The sequence below is a fragment of the Hypanus sabinus genome, chromosome 5, assembly GCF_030144855.1.
Source record: "Hypanus sabinus isolate sHypSab1 chromosome 5, sHypSab1.hap1, whole genome shotgun sequence".
NCBI classification, from domain to species: Eukaryota; Metazoa; Chordata; class Chondrichthyes; order Myliobatiformes; family Dasyatidae; genus Hypanus; species Hypanus sabinus.
In genome coordinates this window covers 23269069-23293150 of record NC_082710.1, presented here as the reverse complement: position 1 = coordinate 23293150, position 24082 = coordinate 23269069, and the positions used below count along the sequence as shown (strand labels likewise).

Here is a 24082-nt window from a genome sequence, read left to right as displayed (position 1 = left end):
GGGAAGGAGTAGTGACGGCTCCATTGCTGACTGAAGCACAGCAAGCTAAAATTAAAATCCATAACCAAAATATGTATTAAATTGCTGCTATACTGTTCAATAATGTAATAAATAACAAAAGATGATCAATTTAAACTTATTTACCATGAGGAAGGAGTTAAATCAAATTTCTTTACGCAACAAACTAAAGGAAATCAGAAAGGAGTGTTAATGATAAACACAGCAGACTGTGTAGATGCTGGAAATACAGAGTAACACACAAAATGCTGGAGGAATTCAGCAGGTCAGGCAACATCTATGGAGAGGAGTGGTTCGGACTGAGACCCTTTACCAGGAGCTGCAACGAAATCTGATTAAGATATAGACAATGGTAACATTAGAAAGAGTCAAGAGTGCAGGTTCCCACTTGAGAAAGAGCACTACAGGCAGTCCCCGGGTTACGAATGAGTTTTGTTCCTAAGTCTGTCTTTAAGTCGGATTTGTATGTAAGTCAGAACAGGTATATCCGGTATTATTTAGCGTCAGTTAGTCAAACATTTGTCTTAGTATATAGTATATATTTTATCTTTCTATGCATATAAAACACTTTAAGAAACGTATGTACTTCAATAAATAAACCACTGCGTTACTTAAAATTGTAGCTTTCATCGGGGCAGGGCCTTTCATATGCTCTATTATTCTCACTTTATCCTTTAAAATTGTTCCAATCGTTGACCGACTGTACCCTAATGCTTTTCCAATGACATTTCACCTCTTACCAATTGCTTTATTATTTCCACTTTATTTTCAATCGTGATCGTTTTCCGTCAATGGAACAGGAACACTGTGGATTCAGCAGCAGCCGCGGGCAGCGGGTCCTGAGCTCCCTCAGGTCCTAAAGTCCACCCGCATTGAGACAGGTTAAATGGGACAAGTCGGGGCGGTGCTGACTGGAGAAGGGGGGTCAGGGTGAATCTTGCTAAGAAAAATTTAAGCCAAATACAAAGTTACACACTCAACACAGTGTTAACAGCAACATAATCCAACTTTAAATGGTGGATAGCATTCTCCTTCCTTGAGCTGACGAATTTTTAATGTAATAGGCTTTATGGCAGGCCATTTGTAAGTACGAGTTGTTCGTAAGTCAGACGTTCATAACTCAGGGACTGCCTGTGATGACAAATTGACTGCAGTTCAAATAATAAAGTTGGTGTTCTGCAGTGACAAGTGCTACCCATGAATATAACTATCAAATGTATGTCTCAAAAAGGATCAGGAATGGGTTCTTAGTACTTCTATATAACAAGTTTTCAGTAACAATAAGAAAAAGGAAAACGGAAAGCACTGAAGGAGGATACTACAATTCTAAATAGATAAGCAAGATGACTACAGAACACCATTTATTTGGCTTAAGAAATAATGAAAATGACATTAATTAGGCACTTTTGTAATAGTCCGCTTGAGAGAATTGCAAATTCAATGGCAAATTTCAATGATAAAAAGGCTTTCAACATAAAAAAGCTGATATGTCATCTAAGTTATCCTAATAAAGGATAGGGAAAGCATTAATGTTCGGAGAAGGAGAACTTCTGTTCACAACTAATTTTGTTATATCTTCATTCCAAGGAAGGGATTAACATCGCAGTTATGAAATAAGGTGGCGGGTGTTAAGAGTAGAAAACCAAAAGTGACAACGTAAAATTTGTTTATGGAAAGAGATCAAAAATGGTGAAGGTAAATATGCTCAATTAGATAAAAACTCAGGATTGTTTTTGGTGATGAATATGTACTTTGATAATAAATTTACTTTGAAAACTTTGAAGCTAATTGCAGTGACTTAAGGAAGGACTTCATGCGAAAAAGGCAACTTGTGCATGAAACAGGGATACAGGAGAGATATTTGGATGGTACAAAATATGTGGTATATATGCAATTAAGAATGTACTGACAAGAATCATAAAGGAGACTGGTTAAAAAGAAAGAACACAGGAAACAGTTGAGGTCGGTTCATTGGCTATGTTTAAGAGGAGGTTAGATATGGCCCTTGTGGCTAAAGGGATCATGGGGTATGGAGAGAAAGCAGGTACAGGGTTCTGAGTTGGATGATCAATCATGCTCATACTGAATGGCGGTGAAGGCTCGAAGGGCCAAATGGCCTACTCCTGCACCTATTTGCTATGTTTCTAACATCAAAGTCTACATGGGAAAATGTGAAAAAATCTGAAATTGATTGTCTCAATTAAAGATTCTGGATGGAATTTTTTCTGACTAGAACGTGGCCTGCAGTGCATTCCCTAGTCAGTTTTGGGTCATTAAGTAATGTGGTCTCAGGCATAGAGAGAAGTATTATAAAGTTTGCCGTTTCAAAGCTTAACAATCAAGTGTACAGCAATGAGATTTCTTCAGAATGACTGGATAGTGAAATGGTTAGAAAGAGTTTCATACAGCATTTAGTGAAGCATTCATACATTCTAAATCTTGACATCCAAAATCCTAGCATCCTAAATGCACTTTGCAGTAGAGCTCACAAACAAGATTTGTTGTGATGCCATATAACAAGAGGAAAAATAACCCAAGAGGATGTGAAGTCCAGAAACAATTTTTTAGGGTACCATACAAGAGAATGCACCACTGAAGATACCAATGAAGGTACTTCCTCTGGGATTGAAGTTCTAGGAGATATGCAGAATTAATTGTGACAAAAAATATAAATGGGGTTGGGGGGAGGAAGAGGAGGAGGAAATCAGTGAACAAAAAGTCAAGTTGTAAGTCACAATAAGATCCAAAAGCAGAGACTTTACAGAAGTACTTGTTCAAAAAGGGTAATATGAAGCACTTTTTTAAGATGATACAATGGACATTGTGAGAATCATTTCCCCAGAAACAAGTATACTGGTAGATCATGAGGAGATGGCTCATCTGCCACCACTCACCTTTAATGGAGGGATTCAGAGAGTTTAAAATCATTCAGAAAAGCGCAAGTTAATAATAGACAATCAGTAAGGTTAAGATATTTAAAAGAGTTAGAATGCATATTTGAGGGAATAAATATGAACACTTTGGAAGGTTGATCTTGAAGGCAGAGTACATGGTAAATGGCAGAATTGTTAGCAGTGTGGAGGAAAACAGGTATCTTAATCTCCAAGTCCATAGATCCTTCAAAGTTGCTGCACAAGGCATATTGTGAGTTAGCTTTCATTAATTGGGAGATTGAGTTCAACAGCCATGAGGTAATGCTGCAGCTCTATAACACACTGGTTAGACTATACTTCAAATATTACGTTCCATTCTCATTATAGGAAGGTTGTGAAGATTTACCAAGATGTTGCCTGGATTAGAGACAGGTCTAATGTGGAAAAGTTGAACAAGCTAGGGCTTTATTTTTCTTTGAAGAAGGATAAGAGAGGCAACTTGATAGAAGGGTATATTATAAAATTCATAAATAGAGTGGACAGCCGGTGCCTTTTTCCGAGGACAGCAATGACTAATACCAGAGGACATCTTCTCTGATGTGAGGATGCTAAGATATTGCCAAAGATTCAGCAATCTCTTCTTTCACTCCCATAGTAACCTGGGGACCTATCTATCCTAATGCTTTTCAGATGTTCTCACACATCCTCTTTCTTAACCTTGACATCTTTTAGCCTAACAGCCTGTTTTATGCTGTCCTCACAAAGTCCCTCTCACTGGTGAATACCCAAATAAAGTATTCATTAAGGATCTCTCCTACCTCTTCCAACTCCAGTCACACTTTGTCTTCAATCCCTAATCAGTCCTACCCTCAGTCCAGTCATCCTCCTGTTCTTCAACTATGTGTGGAACATCTTGGAGTTTTTTTTAATCCATTTCACCAAGACCTTCTCATGTCAAGTTCTGGCTCTCGTAAGTCTATTCTTAAGCTCTTTCCTTGCTATCTTCCTGGCAGAAGAAGCTAGCTAAATTATGGAAGATTACTAGCATTACACAGAATCTGTTAAACTCAGGATGTTTACTAAAGATCACCAAAAAGTAGATACACTATTACAAGTGAAACAAGTCAATGAGAAAATTTCAAATAAGTGCAAATACTGTAACTGAAGATTTCAGTTATATGCTCAGCACTGTGCAAAAGTCTTAGGCACATAAATATAATCAGGGTGCCTAAAGCTTTTGCACAGTACTGTATTTGTCAATGTGAAGCAGAGAGCAAGTTTGTAAATCTGGCAGGAGCAAAGTATGTTGAGAATGATGAGGATGGAGCCCTGCCGGGAAGAGGGGGGTTGTGAGACAGGTGGCAGAGGAGTGCCAGTGGCAGGAGTGGCATGGGTGCAGACAAGCCCAGCCCTGAGACACCAGGCAAGGTCATTTGATTCCAAACAATTAGTCTCCCTGGTGCTTCCCACTCCCTCCCCTCTTCCTTCCCCTTTTCCCAACAATGACTCTCCTCTGCCTGCCCCCTTCTCCCTCTCATTCCACAACAGAGACCCATCATAATCAGACAACACACACAAAATGCTGGTGGAACACAGCAGGCCAGGCAGCATCTATAAGGAGAAGCACTGTTGACGTTTCAGGCCGAGAACCTTCGTCCTGATGAAGGGTCTCAGCTCGAAACGTCGACAGTGCTTCTCCTTATAGATGCTGCCTGGCCTGCTGTGTTCCACCAGCATTTTGTGTGTGTTGTTTGAATTTCTAGCATCTGCAGATTTCCTCGTGTTTGCCCATCATAATCAGGTTTATCATCACTCACATACGTCATGAAATTTGTTATTTTTGCAACAGCAGTACAATGCAATACACAAAATTACTACAGTACTGTGCAAAAGTTTTCAAAACCTGAACTACATATATGTGCCTAAGACTTTTGCACAGTATTGTAACTGGAAGAAGAAACAATGTGAGAGGCATTATTGAAAGACCTCAAATTGGTCAGCTGGCTCCAACCAGCCTGTGTTGGCGCTTGAAGCTGAACTTATTGGGTCACTTACTTTGCAGTTTGCAAACTTAGGGGTCTTTTAAATTTGTACCCATTTACCATCAGGCAATGGATTCCAAGTCCCCAATACTCACTGGGCTTCAAACGAAGCTTTCCCTCAAATTTACTCACGTTCTTTCTTCAATTATCCTGAACCATTATTAAGTTTCTTTTTATTTAGGACATAATTTAAATGTATCATTAAATTTCCCTTGACCTCTCTACCCTGAAGCCAACGTTGGCTTCTCCAATTTACTTAACTGTAATCACTCGTCATTGGAGCTTTTCTGCTCCAGGTCATCCAAGTGATTTCTGAAACTGTCTTTCCTGAAAATATTTAAACAGAAGCAGACCAATTTCTTTCAAAACCACAAAGTTGAACAAAAGTGAGGAAATAAAATGTAAATGGCATTTTCGGTGAAGAACCTTTGATCAGAGCCAGAAAAATGAAAAGACTAGTCTGTTAAATTGTATTATGCGAAAGCTGGAGAGAATAGAATCAGAATCAATTTTATTATCACCAGCATGTGTCGTGAAACTTGTTAACTTAGCAGCAGTAGTTCAGTGCAATACATAATAGAAGAAAAAAATTAAAATAATAAATTACACTATACATATAATGAATAGATTAAAAATCGTGCAAAAACAGAAATAATATATATTTAAAAAGTGAGATAGTGTTCATGGGATGAATGTCCATTAGGAATCAGATGGCAGAGGGAAAGAAGCTGTTCCTGAATTGCTGAGTGTGTACCTTCAAGCTTCTGTATCTCCTACCTGATGGTAACAGTGAGAAAAGGGCATGCCCTGGGTGTTGGGGGTCCTTAATAATGAACACTGCCTTTCTGAGACACTGCTCCTTGAAGATGTTCTGGATACTTTGTAGACTAGTACCCAAGATGGTGTTCTCTAGGTGCAGACCATAGTCATCAAAGTAACTGTTACTTAAAGGCCGTTGGGATAAAATAATGCAGAAGCAATTTGAAACAAACTGAAACAAAGATACAGCCATCTCTATTAACTGGAAAACACATCTGTTATTATTTAACCCACTATTAACTCCCAAATTGTTGGAGCAACACAAGATCAGATACAGAGATGGGTATGGGTCAGGGAATTAAAGTGACAATCAACTTGAGCTTGGTTAACCTTGCTCACTGAATACCATCTAAGACAATGTATGCTTACAGATAAGCCCACATTGTAAGCGCTCTAATGCAGTACACTAATTTGGATAAAGCGCAAGAGAATGTTCTTTTAAAAAGTATGGTTCAATGTAGAGAGTCACTGACATCAGTTGAGATAGTAGGCACGAATCACGAGTGGTCATATTGGGTTCATGTGATGAAATATTCAGATTGAGAGGAATGTCCATTTAAACCTGAATAATATGCAGGTCTTTTTTTACTCATTTTGTGAATTGTCAAATACCTAGTATGCAGGAAACAATTTTGTGCATTAATTTAGATTTTAAAAATAAACTAATGCTTTTGTTGTTCAAAAGTTTTTGTTCTAAGTAGAGGAGACTCCCTTGTCAATTAAAGTTGAGCTTAGAATTACTGAATTTTCATTAAACCAGAAATGAATGGTCAACTGTATTAAGGAAGTATTACAATACTTCACTGCTCTTACTTAAAATGGATTTCAATAAATGAATTTCCTTCGTTTCGCTCAGCTTGCTTTTCTACTCTACCCATAGGGACCTGCATTTTAAATTATCTACAATTCTAGTTTTTAAGGTGATTATGGAGCAAAGGGTACTTTGATTTCCAACAGAAAGTTATCAAAGTAAAATTGGCTTAAGATTTGTCACTGTATCTGCAGTCCTGAAATAGGAAGACAAAATTGAGACTGGTTTCATTGGCAAAGTATCAAAATATGAAGGGTGGAGCAGTATTCATAGAAAGACTTCCCAGAGGATGAAGTATCTCCCAGGGTGGAGAGGATGTTTTGGAAATGGAAAGAGAACAGACAAATATTCATTACATAGATTGTAATACAGTGAATCCAACCAACAGCATGGACAAAAAACATGAACTGCAGTGAAGCACTTAACAAGGTCTTCCATGGTAGACTGGTCCAGAAGATTAAAATGCATGGAACCTATAGTGACTTGGTAAATTGGATCATTGGATGAAGACACAGGACAGTGGCAGAGTAGTGTTTTTTTGACAAGAAATCCAGTGTCAATGGTGTTCCAGAAGGATCAATGCTAAGACCTCTGATTTTACAAGATGTACTGAGAATTTGGATGAAGCTGTGGATGACCTGATTGGTAAATCTGTGATAACATGTAAGTGATGTAGTTGTTTAAATAAGAAAGGTTGTCAAAGGACCCAGCAGGATATAGCTTAGATGGAAATTTAGGCAAAGGATGGCAGATGTTGAGTTTAATCTGGACAAGTGTGAGGTCAAATGCAAGCAGAAAGTGGCAAGACCCCTTGAGCACTGATATACAGAGGAATTTCAGGGTGCAAGTCCATAGCTCCCTTAAAGTGGCAACACAACTGGATAGGTGGCAGAGAAAATATACAGCATGATTGCTTTCATTGGTCAGGGCATAGAGAATAAATGTTGTGAAATCATATTACAGCTGAATTAAACTTTGGTTAAATCAATTGCAGTACTGCATGCAGTTCAGTTCACCACATTATAGGAAACATCTGGAGGATGCAGAAGAGGTTCACCAGGATGTTGCCTGAATTGGAAGATATTAGTTACAAGGAGAGTTTGGACAAATGCAGGTTGTTTTATATGAAGCATGGGAAGTTAAGGCGCAACCTGGTATAATTACATAATATTAAGAGAGGCATGGACAGAATAGAAAGTTGGGATGGTCAGTCCATTTTGCCAGGATGAAAGCGTCAAATATTTTAAGGTTGAAGGAAGTCCTTTTTAAAAAAATCAGAGAGTGGTAGGTGCCAAGAAAGAACTGCCAGGGAAGGTGATAGAAGCAGATATGAAAGGAACATTTAGAAAATTCCTGAAACAAACAATGTTATGGGTGTGGAAGTCAGTGGTATTGCTGATAAGGCAGATAAGGGGTTCAGTGCTAATTACTACTTAAGTTACAAAGGACTGCCTTCAACCTTTGAAATGGTGAAAGCAGAAATATAAGGACAATAGCTAGAAAGTTTAATACCAACGTGCTTAAAGTGGAAAAAAATCTAAAGTAAAGCCAATTACTTTAATGGAAACAAACCAAGCCTTACGCAAACTAAAAAAGGCTCAAAAACAATTGACTTGGGTGATGAAGATCAATTATCTTTTTTGATTGATTTTGTATTTTCAGACAGTGATAAGCCACTGTATAGTACTCTGATGTGATACGCTTTCAAACAGAAATCTTAAGGCTTCAGAGAACAACCTGAAAATTGGCTGAAGAGTAATTTTCCGTCAAAATGGGCACTGTAAACAAACACAATGCTTGTCCTTGAGATGAAATCTGGCATCATAATTACATCCAATTTATGCGAGTAATGAAGGTTCAAAGACTTAACTTTGTTAATTTTGAAAATTAATTTAAAACATTCAGTTTTGAAGCAATTATTGCCATCACTTTGAACAAAACCAGAAATGATTAACCAATAAAGAGCCAAGAAAAGGCAGATTACATACAATTTAACATTCATATGAAATCAATGCTTTGCGGATTGCAAACAAGTGACAAGTGCCATCTTCAAAGGTGCTAAAATATCAAGGAATACAGAACAAGTAATCCAGGATGTCCAATCAACACAAACTAGCATTGTACTAGGACAAGAGGGCACAACTTCAGGATTGAAGGACATCCTTTTAAAATTGAGATGCAGAGAGATTACTTTAGTCAGAGAGTGGTAAATCTGTGGAACTTGCTGCCACAGGCGGCTGTGGAGGTCAAGTTATTGGGTGTATTAAAGGCAGAGATAGATAGGTTCTTGATTAGCCAGGGCATCAAAGGGTATGGGGAGAAAGGGGATGACTGGAAGAATTGGATCAGCTGTGATTGAATGGTGCAGCAGACTCGATGGGCTGAATGGCCTACTTCTCCTAAATCTTATGGTCTTGTACAATGCCAATAGAATATTAAATTATATAGGGAAGGTTAATTACTACACAAGCAACATACAGCAAAAGCTCAGTTATCAGGCACATCAAATTATTTAGCCTTGGGTTGATCAAATTTGCATGTTATTTAAGAGTTACCCAGGGCATTCACCTGACAGCTCACATCTCCAAAATGTTGGTTACTCAATTGTAAAAACCCATTGGTGTTGTGAGAAGCTGTGTGCGTAAATGTTTTTGACAGAAAATGAAAAAAAAACTTAACATGGTGATAAAACAAGTTGAATTGAATTGAACTGACTTAATTTCTTACATCTTCCACATACAGGAGGAGTAAAAATCTTTACATTGCGTCTCTGTCCAAATGTGCAACTTGTAAATAATGGTAATTTATAACAAAATAGTATGTACAGTAAGATATACAACAGAACAGTCAATATAGCTTAGAAATACAATTGTGTCAGAGTGAATTAATCAGTCTGATGGTCTGGCGGAAGAAGCCTGACCTGGAGCCTGTTGGTCCTAGCTTTAATACTGTGGTACTCTCTCCTGGATGGTGGCAGCTGGAAGTTTGTGCTTGGGGTGACTGGGGTTCCTAATGATCCTTTGGGTCCTTTTAAAATACCTGTCACTGTAAATGTCCTGAGTAGTGGGAAGTTCACATCCACAGATGTGCTGGGCTGTCCACACCACTCTCTGTAGAGGCCTGTGATTGAGGGAAATACAGTTCCCATACCAGGTAGCGATAGAGCTAGTCAGGATGCTCTCAATTGAGCCCCTGTAAAAAGTCTTTAGTATTTGGGGACTTGTACCGAATTTCTATAACCATCTGAGGTGAAAGAGGTGCTGTTGTGCTTTTTTCACCACATAGCTGGTATGTACAAGGTCCTCGGTGATGTGTATACCAAGGAACTTGAAGCTGTCAACCCCAGATCTATTGATGGCAATAGGGCCCGTCTCCATTCTTCCAGTAGTCCACAACCAGCTCCTTTGTTTTTGCGATAATGGGGGAGAGGTTGTTTTCTTGACACCATTGTGTCAGGGTGACAACTTAATTCTTTATAGGCTGCCTCGTTATTATTTGAGATAAGGCCAATCAATATAATAACATCTAAAAATTTAATGAGCAGTTTGGACCTATATGTGGTGACACAGTCATGGATATACACAGAGTGAAGGTGGGGGCTCAGGACACAGCCCTGAGGGGCACCTGTATTGAGCGTCAGAGGTGAGGGAGCCCACTCTTACCACCTACCAGCAATCTGACAGCAAGTCCAGAATCCAGATGCACTTGACAGGGTAAAGGCCGAAGTCTCTGACTTTAAAAAAAATGATTACAAAAGCACATTCTTTCTATTTCCTTTGTTTTTGCTCCTGCTCCCTTGCCTCATTCCTAGAACTATGATTGTGTTCCCACTATCTGAAAGGTCATATTCTTCCTCTACTAATACCTCCAGCATGACGTTGCCACCACACACACCGTTCACCATTTCAAAAAGTTTGATATGTGTAGATAAATCACCTGAACCAGATGGTGTACACCGAGAGTTCTGAAAGAGATGGCTAAAGGGATCATGGAGGCACTAGCAATGATCTTTCAAGAATCACTAGATTCTGGAATGATTCCAGAAGACTGGAAAACTGCCAATGTCACCCCAGTCTTCAAGAAGCAAGACAGGCAGAAGAAAGGAAACTATAGGCTAGTTTATCTGACCTCCATGGTTGGGAAGATGTTGGGAGTCAGTTATTAAGGATGAGGTCTCAGGGTACTTGGAGGCACATGATAAAATAAACCGCAGTCAGCATGGATTCCTCAAGGGAAAATCCTGCCTGACCAACTTTTGGAATTCTTTGAAGTAGTAACAAGCAAAATAGACAAAGGAGAATTTGCTGATGATTTTCAGAAAGCCTTTGATAAGATGCCACACGAATTATAACATGGATAAAACAGTGGGTGGTTGGCCGGAGGCAAAGAGTGGGAATAAAGGGAGCCTTTTCTGACTGGCTGTCGGTGTCTAGTGGTGTTCCACAGGGGTTTGTGCTGTGGCTGATTCTTCTTACATTATACGTCAATGATTTGGATAATGAAATTGATGTCTTTGTCGCAAAGTTTGCAGATGATATGGAGGTAGCTGGAAGGGCAAATAGTTTTGAGGAAGTAGAGAAGCTACAAAAGAAATTAGATTAGGAGAAAGGGCCAAGAAATGGCAGATGGAATACAGTGTCAGTAAGTGTATGGTCATGCAATGCGAGAGAAGAAATGAAAGGGTTGACTATTTTCTAAATAGAGAAAAAATATAAATAATTGAGGTGCTAAAGAACTTGGGAGTCCTCATGCAGGATTCCCAAAAGGTTAATTTGCATTTTGAGTCTGTGGTGAGGAAGGCAAATGCAATGTTAGGATTCATTTCAAGAGGACTAGAATATAAAAGCAAGGATGTAATGTTGAAACTTAATAAAGCACCAGTGAGGCCTTACTAGGAGTATTGTGAGGCCCATTATCTTAAAGCGGATATGGTGAAACTGGAGAGGGTTCAAAGGAGGGTCACAAAAATGATTCCAGAATTGAATGGCTTGTTGTATGAAGAGCCCTTAATGGCTCTGCACCTGTACTCACCAGAATTTAGAAGAATAAGAAGGTGACCTCACTGAAACCTATAAAATGGTGAAAGACTTTGATAGACTGAATATGGAAAGAATGGTCTTAGACATTCCCAACATAAGAAACAGTCTTAGAATAGAAGGGTATCCTTTTAGAACTAAGATGTGGAGGAATTTCTTTAGCCAGAGAGTGGTGAATCTGTGGAATTCTTTGCTGTAGGCAGTCTTTATGTATATTTCAGGCAGAGGTTGATGGATTCTTGATTGGTCAGGGCATATGGGGAGAAGGCAGGAGATTGGGGCGGAGAGGAAAATTGGATCAGCCATGATGAAATGGTAGAGCAGACTCAATGAGCCAAATGGCCTAATTCTGTTCCTATATCTTTTGGTCTTATGATTCCTCTGGGACACTCTTCCATCATCAACACGTGAAATTTTATTTCCTGACAAAGGATGCAATAACCAAGATTTAGCTCTTAAATTTTTTCTATTACATGAAATTACACTAGAGCAACATAAACAATTTGTAAGAAAGTCATTAGTCCTCAACTATGCAATAAATGATGGCTCTTTCAGAAACTGGATTCCATTTGAAACAGCATCCTGCAGATTAAGATGCAACATGTGGGATAGTTTGAACCATAAAAATACTCCCAGCAAAGATTCTTTAACCCTGTCCAAGATGGAGGTGCATCTTCTTTGAACTGCGTGGATTTGATTAAGCAATGTTCTTTCATCTGAATATGCTAAAACCAATAGGTTAGATTTGCAATGAGGTTTGGACTTTGAATTCTATTCCTCCTCACACCCCACCACCTGCAAGCTGGATCCTTCATTTTTTGACCAACAGACTACGATCAGGAAGGACAGGCAGCAACACCACCTCGATCATTTCACACACTGGTGCTTCAATAAGGCTGTATCCTCAATCCCCTACTCTACTTATACACTCAACTGTAGGGCCAAATTCTGTTCTAACTCCATCTACAAATTTTAGATGATACCGCTGTAGTGTCCTGTAGCTCAAATAACAATAAGTTGCATTATAGAAAGGAGATATAAGCTTAGTAACATGTTACGACAGATTTTTCTTAATGTTAACAAAATAATGCAAAGCTGCTCATCGACTTCAGGAAGAGGGGCAATGCCCCTGCTTCTGTCTACATCAATGGTGATAGGGTTGAAAGGATTGTAAGCTTCAAGTTCCAAAAGTGAACATCACCAATAGCCTGTCCTGGTCCAAACGAAGAGGAGTAATGCGCATGCTTCTGTCTACCTCAATGGTGCTGGGGTTGAAAGGGTTGTGAGCCTCAAGTTGCAAGAGTGAACGTCCTGGTCCAACCATGTAGTCACCACTGCCTAAAAACTCACCAATGCATCAACTTCCTCAGGAGGCTGAAATAAACAGGGCATGTTCCCTTTCATCCTCACCAATTTTTATTAAAGCACCATAGATGCATCATGGCTTAGTACTGCTTTGCCTGAAAACTGCAGATTTATGGACACCTATCTGCAAATCATGGAAAACACCCTCCACTCCATAAGCTCTGAATTGAATTACATATATAGAAATTTACAGCACATTACAGGCCCTTCAGGCCACAATGTTGTGCTGACCATGTAACCTCCTCTAAAGACTACCCAGAATTTCCCAAGCACATAGCCCTATACTTTTCTAAGCTTTTTCTAAGATCTAAGAGACTTAAAAGAGCCTATTGTATCCGCCTCCACCACCGCCGGCGGCAGGGCATCCCACACACCCACCACTCTCTGTATGATAACCTTATCCCTGACATTCCCTTGGTACCTATTTCCAAGCACCTTAAAACTATGCCCCCTCGTGTTAGCCAATTTAGGCCTGGGAAAAAGCTTCTGGCTATCCACACAATCAATGCCCCTCATCATCTTATACATCTCTATCAAGTCACATCTCATCCTCCGTCGCTCCAAGGAGAAAAGGCCAAGTTCACTCAACCTATTCTCATAACGTATGCCCTCTAATCCAGGCAAAATCCTTGTAAATCTCCTCTGCACTCTCTCTATAGTATCCATATCCTTCCTGTAGTGAGGTGACAAAAAATGAACACAGTACTCCAAGTGGAGTCTCACTAAGATCTAATATAGCTATAACATTACCTCCCAGCTCTTGAACTCAATCCCATGGTTGATGAATGCCAACATACCACATGCCTTCTTAACAACACTGTCAACCTGCGCAGCAGCTTTGTGCCCTATCGCCATGGACCCGAAGATCTCTCTGATCCTCCACACTGCCAAGAGTCTTGCCATTTATATTATATTCTGTCTTCAAATTGGACCTACCAAAATGAACCACTTCACACTTATCTGAGTTGAAATCCATCTTCCACTTCTCAGACTGGTTCTGCATCCTATCAATGTCCCACTATAAACTCTGACAACCCTCCAGACTATCTACAACACCCCCAACCTTTGTGTCATCAGCACCCACCCTTCTTCTACTTCATCCAGGTTATTTATAAAAATCACGAAGTGGAGGGTTCCCAAAACAGATCCCTGCAGAACACCACTGGTGCCCAACCTACATGTAAATACGTACCATCTACAATCTTCTGTGGGCAAGCCAATTCTGGATCCACAATGCAAGGTCTCTTTGGTTCCCATGCCTCCTTACTTTCTGAATGAGCCTTGCATGGGGATCCTTATCAAATGCCTTACTGAAATCCATATGCACTTACACCCACTGCTCTACCTTCATCAATGTGTTCTGTTACATCCTCAAAGAATTCAATCAAGCTCGTCAGGCACGACATGCCCTTGACAAAGCCATGCTGACTTTCCCTAATCAGATTATATCTCTCCAGTTGCTCATAAATCCTGCCTCTCAGGATCATCTCCAACAACTTGCCTACCATTGAAGTCAGGCACACTGGTCTAGAATTTCCTGGGTTATCTCTACTCCTTTTCTTGAACACGGGAACAATATTTGCATCCCTCCAACCCTCCGGTACTTCTCCCATCCCTACTGATGATGCAAAGATCATTGCAAGAGGTTCGGCAATCTCCCCCCTCACTTCCCACAGTAACCTGGGGTATCTCTCATGCAGTCCCGGTGACTTACCTAATGTAATGCTTTTGAAAAGTTCCAGCACATTCTCTTTCTTTATGTCTACATGCTCAAGCAGTTCAGTCTGCTGCAAGTCATCCCCACAATTGCCAAGGTCTTTTTCCCTGGTGAGTACTGAAAGAAAGTATTCATTAAGTGCCTCTGCCGACTCCATGCACACATTTACACTATCACACCTGACTGGTTCGATTCTCGCACGGCTCATCCTCTTGCTCTTCACATACTTATAGAATGTCTTTGGGTTTTCCTTAATCCTGCCTACCAAGGTCATCTCATGGCCTCTGACTCTCCAAATTCCACTCTTAGGTTCCTTCCTAGCAACCATGTAATTGAATTAACTTTATTTCTTACATCCTTCATATGCATGAGGAGTAAAAATCTTTACATCTCCATTTAAATGTGCAAGTTATAGTAATTTATAATAAATAGTACGTACAACATGACTGCCACTATAACACAGAAACACAATTGTATCAGCGTGAATTAATCAGTCTGATGGCCGGGTGGAAGAAGCTGTCCCGGAGCCTGTTGGTCCTGGCTTTAATGCTGCAGTACCATTTCCAGAATGGTAGTAGCTGGAACAGTTTGTATTTGGGGTGACTCAGGTCCCCAGTTATCCTCCAGGATCTTGTTACACAGCTGTGTTTGTAAATGTCCTGAATAGCGGAAAGTTCACATCTACAGATGCGCTGGGCTGTCCGCACCACTCCCTGCAGACTGTCTATATTTCTCACTGTCCATAAAAAGTAGCCAGGATAATCAAAGACCCCACCACCCTAAACATTCGCCCTACTCCCCTCTGCTATCGGGCAGAAGATACAAAAGCCTGAAGGCATGTACCACCAGGCTCAAGGACAGCTTTTACCTTGCTATAAGGACTACAGAATGGTTCCCTCATACAATAAGATGGCCTCTTGACTTTATAATCTATCTCATTATGACTTTTTTGCTTATTATCTACTTGCACTTTATACTGTTTTGTTATTGTTTTACCTTGTACTAAGACAACGGACTATGTAATAAATTGATCAATAAGAACAGTATGCAAGACAAGCTTTTCACTGCACCTCTGCATACGTGACAATAAGCCAATTTCAAAATCTTTCTCAAAGAGACTAACACAAAGATTAAGTTTATATGGAACAAAATAAATTGGAAATGCTGGAATATATGAAACAATTAGATACTAAAATTTAAAAGCACAAGAATCCTCGTGAATGGTTAAATCACGATTGGCTCAATTGCCTTGCTAATCCTTAATAACTTGTGAATGCAGCTTGTAAATCAAAATAGTACATTCCATTCTTTTTTTAAAATTCTGTTGATGGCTTTAGACAAGGTTCATTCAAATCTCAATAAAAGAGGCCATATTTAGAATTTAACTACCAATTAAGCAAAAATGCAAAGAATAAGCCTCCCAAAAGATCAGACCCACAAATTTAAACCAGACAAACCAGTAACTGATAATGAAAAGAACAAACTACAAATGAGTTCTTGGAGGATTTGTCAAAACTCAAGCAGCAGTCTACACACCACTCATTAAAGCATCACAATGATTTAAACCTTTCACTTAAGAATATTCTATTTTAACTCATAAGACCACTTAACCCACAAATCCCATTTCCAGAAAAGTTGGGATATTTTCCAAAATGCAATAAAAACAATAATCTGTGATATGTTAATTCACGTGAACCTTTATTTAACTGACAAAAGTACAAAGAAAAGATTTTCAATAGTTTTACTGACCAACTTAATTGTATTTTGTAAATATACACAAATTTAGAATTTGATGACTGCAACACACTCAACAGAAGTTGGGACAGAGTTAAAATAAGATTGAAAAGTGCACAGAATATTCAAGTAACACCGGTTTGGAAGACTCCACATTAAGCAGGCTAATTGGTAGCAGGTGAGATATCATGACTGGGTATAAAAGTAGCATCCATCAAAGGCTCAGTCTTTGCAAGCAAGGATAGGTCGTGGCTCACCCCTTTGTGTCAAAATTCGTGAGAGAATTGTTAGTCAGTTCAAAAGGAACATTTCCCAATGCAAGATTGCAGAGAATTTAGGTCTTTCAACATCTACAGTACATAATATTGTGAAAAGATTCAGAGAATTCAGAGACATCTCAGTGCGTAAAGGGCAAGGTCGGAAACTACTGTTGAATGCGCATGATCTTTGAGCCCTCAGGCGGCACTGCCTAAGAACTGTCATGCTACTGCGACAATTATAGCCACCTGGGCTCGGGAGTACTTTGGAAAACCATTGTCACTTAACAGTCCGTCACTGCATCCAGAAATGCAACCTGAAACTGTATTACGCAAGGAGGAAGCCATACATCAACTCTATGCAGAAACGCTGGCAAGTTCTCTGGGCCTGAGCTCATCTCAGATAGACCGAAAGACTGTGGAACCATGTGCTGTGGTCAGATGAGTCCACATTTCAGCTAGTTTTCGGAAAAAATGGGCGTCAAGTTCTCTGTGCCAAAGATGAAAATGACCATCCTGATTATTATCAGCGAAAGGCGCAAAAGCCAGCATCTGTGATGGTATGGGGGTGCATCAGTACCTATGGCATGGGTGAGTTGCATGTATGTGAAGGTACCATTGACTCTGAGACGTATATTAGGATTTTAAAGAGACATATGTTGCCATCAAGGTGACGTCTCTTCCCGGGACGTCCATGCTTATTTCAGCAGGACAATGCCAGACCACATTCTGTACAGGCTACAGCAGCATGGCTTTGTAGACACAGAGTGTGTGATCTTGAATGGCCTGCTGCCAGTCCAGATCTATCTCCTATTGAAAATGTATGGCGCATCATGAAGAGGAGAATCAGACAACGGAGACCACGGACTGTTGAGCAGCTGAAGTCTAATATCAAGCAAGAATGGACAAAATTTCCAATTGCAAATCTACTACAATTAGTATCCTCCATTCCGAAACGATTAAGAAGTGTTATTAAAAGGAAAGGTGATGTAACACAATGGTAAACATGTCTCTGTCCCAACTTTTGTTGAGTGTGTTGCAGCCATCAAATTCTAAATTTGTGTATATTTATAAAATACAATTAAGTTGGTCAGTAAACTATTGAAAATCTTTTCTTTGTACTTTTGTCAGTTAAGTAAGGGTTCACGTAAATTAACATATCACAGATTTTTGTTTTTATTGCATTTTGGAAAATATCCCAACTTTTCCGGAAATGGGGTTTGTATATTAAAGCACAGCTTATTAAGGAAATTCCATGGATAACCTTTGACTTTCACAGAATTGAAACACAATGTGTACTTTTATTCTTTGCAAGCAAGAAGTAAAAATTAAACACCAATTTTTGAAACAGTATTTAGAAATCCATCTAATTCTTTCCCATACATGACCCCACAATATAAATTACATTTAGTAATAATTTAATCAAAGTGAAACTTCATATTATGTATGACTATACATACACATGCATCATGCAATACCAGTCAGGATAATTAGTTTAAATGTGTTAATTTTTTTAGCACCACGGAAAATAACAGCTTGTCTACACAGCATCTTCACCCAAGCATCCCAGATGCTTCACAGGATCACTATCAAATAAAATTTGACTATCACAAAAGATGATATTAGAAGGGATGACTAAAATCATTCAATATTCCAGATTTGAAAGTGTTACTCACAGCTGAGCTTTGGTAACTAAAGGCAGCCACTAATGGAAATGATCAAGAAACTGGAAATGGAAGAGTGCAGATATTTGGCGGAGTTAATGAAAGGAAACCAGCCATAAAGGGACAAAAATGAAAATAGATGCATTAAAAAAATTGAGATGCTGTTTATCTGGGCCTGAGATATGAAGAGCAAATGCACAATTGTGTGTAATTATATTAGTAAATATGTAGTTTTACAGGAATAGCCATTGCTGTTTCTGGAAATTATAAGTGGCATGAAATCCAAAAAAGGGGAAAATGCAATTAGTCTGTGCAATTAGGACAAACAGAACACTTGGAGGGTTTCAAATTTACACAAGAACCATTGGGAGCATGTCCAAATAAGCAAGTCCAAATGTAGCATGGCTGTACATGAAAACTTCTGTCATAAAAGAACTGAGACACAAGAGACTTCAGAGGCTGGAATCTGGAATGTCAAGCACGATTCTGCAGCAAAGTGAGTCAGGCAATATCTCTGAAGGGTAATAGGCAGTCAATATTTTGCATTGAGAACCTTCATCTGTCCTGGCAAGGTGGAACTGAGTGATGACCAGGAGAGGAAAACTGCTGCTCTAATGATTCTACGCATGTGTTCAAAGGTCATGAGGTGAAGTACAGGACTTCAAAACTGCTGATTATAAAAAAATCAGATAAAAAGCTTCAAGTAGTGATGAAAACACTGGGCCAGATCACACTTCTTGCAGTTATTCTTAAGACAGTCCTCCACTGTGCCCCACAACTCAAAGTTCAAAGTAAATTTATTAGCAGATCTCATACGTCACCATATACAACCTTGAGATGTTTTCCTGCAGGCATAATCAGCAAATCCAAGAAACATAACAGAATCAATGAAAGACAACACCCAATAGGGTGGACAAATAACCAATGTTCAAAAGACAACAAACTGCAAATTCAAAAGCAAACCAATAATAATAAGCAATAAGTATCAAGAACATAAGATGAAGAGTCCTTGAAAGTGAATTTACAGGTTTTGGAAAGAGTTCATGACGTGGCCATTTAATTGTACTTGTACTCCTCTAACATTGCAATACCGACCATTCTATTCACAGAGTTCCCCTCTGTGTTCCTGACCACAGTTTACATACCACCATCAGCCAACTGTAATCAAGTGCTTGAGATTTTGGAAAATGCCATCACCAAACAAGAAACAGTCACCCTGGCCCATTTCATATCATAGTCAGGGATTTCAATCAGGCTTGTTTGATGAAATCTCTGCCCAATTACCGTCAGCATATAACTTGAAGCACCAACGGTCTCAATACATTAGACGACTGCTATACTAAGACGAGGAATGCCTACCATTCCATGCCTAGACCACATTTTGGGAAATCTGATCATGAAATCTTGCACTTGACCTCATGACCTTCTATCTGCACACATGCAAAGGTTAAAGAGCAAGACGACAGAGATCAGGGCAACAAAGAGCTGGTTGCAGGAGGCAGCGAGTGGTTACGAGATTTCTTCGAGTCGGTGGTCTGGGCCATGTTCGTGGACTCATGAGTGAACCTGAACGAATACACCAGAGTTGTTACAGACTTCATAAAAACAGTCATACATGAGTGCGTCCCCACAAAATCATTCAGAGTCTTCCCCAACCAGAAGCTCTGGATGATCTATGAGATCTGCAATCTGCTGAGGGAGAGATCATAGACATCCAGGTTTGACAACCAAGAAAGTTACCAGAAGTCCAGGTACAATCTCTGGAAGCCATCTCATGGGCGAAGTGGCAATTCTGGACTAAACTTGAATTAATTAAGTATGCTTGAATTAATTGAATGCAATCACCTCTTGTAAAGTGAAATCAAACAACATGGGTGACAACAGAGCTTTGCTTCCAGATGAGATCAAAGCCTTCTATGCTTGCTCTGACCATTAAAACATGGAGGAACCATCAGAGACTCTCATAGCCCCCGACAACCCTGTGATTTCAGACTCTAGGGCCGATACGAGAGCATCCTTCAGGAGGGTGAACCCACAGAAAGCATCAGACCCAGTTGGGGTGCCTGGTCAAGTACTAAAGACCTGGGTTGATCAACCGGCTGGAGTGTTCACTGAGACCTTAAACAGCTCACTTTGGCAGTCTGAGCTTCAATGAAACCGGTGCCCAAGAAGAATGTGGTAACCTGCCTCAGTGACTATCGTCCAGTAGCACTTACATCCACAGTGAGAGGCTGGTGATAAAGCATATCGATTTCAGCCTGAAGTGGCATGGATCCACAACAATTTGCCTACCAGCACAACAGATCCACAGCAAATGCCTCCTCATTGGCTCTTCACTCAAACATGGAACATCTGGACAGCAAAGGTACATACACCAGTAGGCTTTTTAATTGACTACAGCTCGACATTCAATGGGTTTTAAAGGCACATTTAATGTCAGAGAAAAGTAGACGATATACATTCTGAAATTCTTTTTCTTCGCAACCATCCACAAAAGCAGAGGAATGCCCCAAAGAATGAATGACAATTAAACGTTAGAACCCCAAAGTGCCCCCCCAGCTCTCTCCTCCCACGCATCAGCAAAGCAACAATCCCCCCTGCCCCACCAGCAAAGAAAGAATTGGAACCTCCCCACCGAGCACTCAAGCGTGCAGCAAAGTTTCAATAAGGACAGAGACTTGCAGTACCTCAGACACTGCTCGTTCACCTGGTAATTCAACATAACACAGGCGCTCTCTCTCTCTCTCTCTCCCTCCCCCAATAAGGGGGAAAAAAAAAGAGGTGGCTGTTACACAGCATCTACTCAAAATTAATAAATAAGCTGCAAAAGCTTAGCCTCAATACCTCTTCATGCAATCAGAGCTTCAATTTCCTCTTTTGCAGACCCCAGTCAGTTTCAATTGCCAATTACATCTTCTTCCTTACAATCATCATCAGCACAGGTACACCACAAAACTGTGTGCTTCGCTCCCTGCTCTACTCGTTTCTCACTTTTGACTATGTGGCTAAGCACAGCTCCAATGCCATATTTAAGTTTGCTGACAACACCACTTAAGTCAAATCAAAGATGGTAATGATCCACATATAGGAGGGAGACTGAAAATCTAGCTGAGTGGTGCCATAACAACCACATCTGACTCAATGTCTTCAAGAATAAGGAGCTGATTATTAACTTCAGGAGAAAGAAACCAGAGGTCCATGAGCCAGTCATCATCGGTGATCAGAGTTGGAGAGGGTCAGCAACTTTAAACTCCTTGGTATCATCATATCAGAGGACCTGCCCTGGGCCCAGCACATAACTGCAATTATGAAGAAAGCACAGCAGCACCACTATTTCCTTAGGAGTTTACGAAGATTCAGAATGACATCCAAAACTTTGACAACTTCTATAAATGTGTGGTGGAGAGTACATTGACTGGCTGCATCACAGCCTGGTATGGAGACACCAATATCCCTAAATGGAAAATCCTACAAGATGTCATGGATACAGTCCAGCCTATAGTAGGTCAAACCCTTCCCTCCATTGAGCACTGTCGTGGGAAAGCAGCATCCATTATCAGGGACCCCCACCACCCAAGCCATGTACACTTCTCACTACTGCCATCAGTAAGGTGGTATGGGAGATTCAGGACTTACACCTCCAGGTTCAGGAACGGTTATTACCCCTCAACCATCAGGCTCTTGAACAAGAGGTGATATCTTCACTCAACTTCACTTGTCCCATCACTGAACTGCCCCACAACCTATGGAGTCACTTTCTCATGTTCTCAAGATTTATTATTATTTCTTGTTTCTTTTTGTACTTGCACAGCTTTGTTGTCTTTTGCACACTGGTTGCTTGCCCAGTTGGTGCAGCCTTTCATTGATTCTATTACGGTTATTGGATTTGAGCAGGCCCGCACAAGTGTGGCTCGGAAGCAGAGTGGCTAGCACAATGCTTTACGGTACCAACAACCTGGGTTCAATTCCCGTTGCTGCATGAGCTTCTTCCAGGTGCTCTGGTTTACTCCCACAGTCTAAACACAGTGGTTTGGTAGGTTAATCAGTCATTGTGAATTCGCTGGGGTTAAATCAGGGGTTTTCTGAGCAGTGTGGCTCAAAGGGCTGGAAGGACCTAGTCTGCGCTGTATCTCAACAAAATAAAAATGGATTTCAGGGTTGTATATGATGACATATATGTACTTTGATAATAAATTCACTTTGAATTTGAACTTTTAAGTGAAGTTAAATGAAGTTATCCCCAATGGTCCAAGAGCCTGAGAGGTTGAGAGGCAATAACTGCTCCTGAACCTAGTGATGACAGCCCTGGGGATCCTGTATTTTCTTCCTGTGGCAGCAGCGAGAAGAGAGCATAACCTGGGTGGTGGGGGATCACTGATAATGGATGCCGCTCTCCTGCAACAGCGCTCTGGTAGATGTGCTCAACGAGGGGAGGGCTTTACAAATTTGGGCAGAGCATTGGTGTTTCCATGCCAGACAGTGATGCAACCAGTCAATTAACTCTCCACCATACATCTATAGAAGTTTGTCCAATATTAGGTCAAGCCAAATCGTCACAAATTTCTAAGGAATTAGAGGGGCTGCTATGCTTTCTTCATAATTGCACTTATGTGCTGGGCTCGGACAGATCCTCTGAAATGATAATACCAAGAAATTTAAAGCTGCTGACCCTCTCCATCTCTGATCCCCCGATGAGGACTGGCTCATGGAGCTCCAGTTTCCTCCTCCTGAAGTTAATAACTAGCTTCTTGGTCTTGCTGACAGGTGGTTGTTGTGGCACCGCTCAGCCAGATTTTCAATCTCCCTCCTATATATTGATTTGTCACCAACTTTGATCTGGCTTATGATAGTGCTGTTGGCAAACTTAAATACGGCATTGGACCTGTACTTAGCCAAACAGTCGTAAGTATAAAACAAGTAGTGCAGAGGACTAAGCACACAACCTTGTGGTGCCTCTATGCTGATGGAAACTGTAGAGAAGATGTTGTTACCAATTCAAAGTGATATGGATTGCACAAGGGGGTATTGAGGCCAAGACCTTGAAGTTTGTTGATTAGTTTTGAGGGGATGTTAGTAATGAATGCCAAGCTGCACAAAATCTTGGAATTCCCTGGGCTTATTACCTATATAAGAACCTAAGAATTAGAAGCAAGAGTAGGCCATCTGACCTGTCGAGCCTTCTCCGCCATTCAGTAAGGTCATGGCTAATCTGACCACGGACTCATCTCCACCCACTCACCTTTACCCATAACCCTTAATTCCCTATATGGCTCATATTTGGAGCAAAATAGCATTGATACAGGCCTTCAGCACAATTAGTCCATGCAAAGCACCATGCCCACCCAGTTAGTCCCAATTTCCAGTGTTAAGTCTATATCACGGTTAGCTCCAAACCTCCATAAACCTATCCAAGGGTTTCATAAATGATACAATTGTACATGCCTGAACCACTTCCTCTGGCAACTCCTTCCATATACTCAACCACAGTGTGTGTGAAGAACTCCCTCTCACCCAAAATCTCTATACATCCCTAGATTTAGATACCCCGACCCCAAGGAAAATACAGCTACCATCCAACTTATCTATTTGTCCTTAAGATTTTATAAAGCTCTATAAGGTCACCCCTCATTCTCCTACATTTCAAGAAATAAAGACTCAGCCTAATTTCTCCCTATAACTCAGACTCTCTTGCCCTGGCAACATCCTCAAAACCTCTCTGCACTCTTTCCAGTTTAGCCACATCTCT

The 24082-nt window shown here is 40.3% G+C and overlaps 1 protein-coding gene across 9 annotated transcripts in view; it reads right to left on the bottom strand.

Annotated features, from left to right (window-relative positions):
- Window positions 1-24082, bottom strand: part of apc (APC regulator of WNT signaling pathway) — a 204977-nt gene that overhangs the window by 172269 nt on the left and 8626 nt on the right. The window contains exon 2 of one of the 9 annotated variants that reach the window (XM_059969561.1): window positions 14679-14798. The exons of the other annotated variants lie outside the window; for them this stretch is intronic. The gene's annotated coding sequence lies outside the window, so the exon portion shown is untranslated. The remainder of the gene's footprint in view (window positions 1-14678; window positions 14799-24082) is intronic. 9 annotated transcript variants of the gene reach the window in all.